This window comes from Helicoverpa zea, chromosome 17 (assembly GCF_022581195.2).
Source record: "Helicoverpa zea isolate HzStark_Cry1AcR chromosome 17, ilHelZeax1.1, whole genome shotgun sequence".
Classification (NCBI taxonomy): Eukaryota; Metazoa; Arthropoda; class Insecta; order Lepidoptera; family Noctuidae; genus Helicoverpa; species Helicoverpa zea.
The window spans coordinates 7042214-7044969 of NC_061468.1; positions in this window are offsets into that span (position 1 = coordinate 7042214).

Consider the following 2756-nt stretch of genomic DNA (forward strand, 5'->3'; position numbering starts at 1 on the left):
TGGTGTCTACCTGGTCCAGCGCGGCGGCCGGGATGAGAGGTGCGGACTCTCTGGCGTTCCGCCTCCTCCTTCTCGAGCATGACCGCTTCGCAGAAGGAGGCGACGGCATCCCATTCCCTCTCGCCCCGGACCATGGCCTGAACCAGGGCCGGACGCGAGAGGTCGCCGCCGCCCAAAGCCTCGACGAGGACCCGGCGGTGCCCCTCCCATGCGGGGCACACCTGGACTGTGTGGTCCACCGTGTCCTCGGGGCTGTCCGCACAATGGTGACACCCGGGCGCCTCCTCACGACCGATGCGGTGCAGGTACCTCCCGAAACAACCGTGTCCGGTGAGGACCTGCGTCATGCGGTACGTGAGGGCGCCGTGACTCCTCCCGAGCCACTCCTCAAAGAGGGGACTTACCGCCACGATGGTGGCGTGCCCTATAAAATGATACCTTATATCTATATGTTTGCTACGGGCATGGTAGCCGGTATCGTTTGCAATATATATCGCCCCCTGGTTGTCAGCATACATCGTAGTTTTTGATAAGTTTAACAGACCTATTTCTTTCAACAAACTACTGAGGTAAAGAACCTCTTTCATAGCTTCGCTAAGACTTATATACTCAGCCTCGGTTGAGGATGTAGCCACTGATCTTTGCTTTTGCGATCGCCATGAAATTGTAGCTCCTCCTAATATAAAAGCGTAACCAGAGTATGATTTCCGATCAATTAAAGAGTTACCCCAATCAGCGTCTGAGTAACCCGTTAACGACTTTCCTGTTTTTCTAAATGTTAATCGGTAGTCAATAGTCTTCTTTAGATATCGAAGAACTCGTTTAGCGGAAATCCAATGAGTATGATTTGGACAAGTTGCAAATTGAGCTAACTTTGAAACTGTATTCGCAATGTCAGGCCTTGTGGCAACACTCAAATACATCAATGTTCCTAAAAGTTCGCGATATGGCCACGGTTCCTTTTCCTTGTATTCTTCGTGACGCTTTGGAGCTGCAAAATTTAGTCCCACCTCAAAAGGCGTCGATACGGTTTTGCAGTCCGTCATTCCAAACTTCTTTAATGTGTCTTGGATATATTTACGCTGTGATAGACTTATTACACCGTCTCCCTTCACTATCTCTATACCCAAACAATATTTGGCTGGTCCAAAATCCTTTAACTCAAAATCATCAGCTAATTTCTTCTTAAATTCTTGTATCAAAGTAAGATCATCACAAGCAACTAAAATGTCATCAACATATATAACAACTATCAAAACTGTTCCATCCTTCCTCCGCTGATAATATAGACACGGTTCATTTTTGCTTGGTTTCAGATTCATTCGACGAAGTGTTTCATCTAATCTAATATACCACTGTCGTCCCGCTTGCTTTAAACCATACAATGAACGCTTTAAGAGACAGGCATCTCCTCCAGTTTGAAGATCCACTAACATTTTATTAGCACGCTTTCCAATTTCTGAGCCCTTTCCCTCTCTCTGGATCAGCGTATGAAGGTTTTCTTCTAACATCTTTGGTATCTGCATATATACCTTTTCGTCGATTTTGCCGTTTAAATAAGCAGTATTGATATCTAGTTGATGGACTTCTAAATTCAATTCTACCGCTAGTGCCATTAAAAGTCTGATAGTTTCAAGTCTCGCTACTAGGGCATAAGTTTGGTGATAATCTACACCATAACGTTGACTATAACCCCTTGCTACTAGACGAGCTTTCTTCTTTGTTGTCATATCGACATTCAGTTTAGTTGTCAAGATATAGCGACAGCCCACAATCTCTCGATCTTTTGGTTTCTTAACAATATCCCAGGTTTCGTTCTTCACTAAACTTTTGATCTCAGATAAAATTGCTTCTTGCCATTTTTCACTCTCATCGCTTGATAAAGCCTGTTCAAGTGATATTTCAGCCATCGCTGAGAAAAACTCTTCATCATCTACATTTTGATTAATATCACCCTGTATACCTTCTACAGGTTCCATTGAGTCTGGGTGCATTTCTTCATGCTGTTCAGTTTCTTGTTCTTGAACTTCTACCGTATTATATACTTTTCTTGGGCGACCACGTTCTCCCTTTACAAGTTTCGGTCTTCCAGCGGCTCTTTTCAGGATAACTTGTTGCGTATTATTTCCCTCATTAGCTGGCTCGACCTCTGAATGTACATCACCAGGACAACTATCTCCATTGCCGTGACAATCAATCTCAGGAGCACAACGTACAACATCCGTATGAATTCTTTCATTGGATTGATCACCAGCGCCTGTCAATGTCTCATGCGTGGCAGGTAAATAAGTATAGAATTCAGTAGTAACTGGACTTTTCGCATTTGAATGTGTATCTTCAACTTTCAGTTCAACCTTCTGATGAAATTGTTTTGATTCCTCTTTAGGAACAAATTTAACATCACGAGCTTCAACGACTTTATGTTCACCTGGTATCCAAATTCGGTATCCTTTCGTACATCTCGGATACCCGACAAAAACTCCTTCCTTAGCACGAGCATCGAATTTGTCTTTCGTTGGTGTCTTGTCTAAAATATAGGCTTTTGCTCCAAAACTTCTTATGTTGGATAAGTCGACTTTAGTTCCAGTCCATTTTTCAAAATGGAATACCACCATTTAGACTACTCGTTGGACAACGATTGCGTATGTAGCACGCAGTCAAAACAGCATCCGCCCAAAATCCTACGGACAAACCAGAAGATAATAACATGCATCTAGCCATTTCAAGTAAAGTTCTGTTCATTCGTTCACTGACTC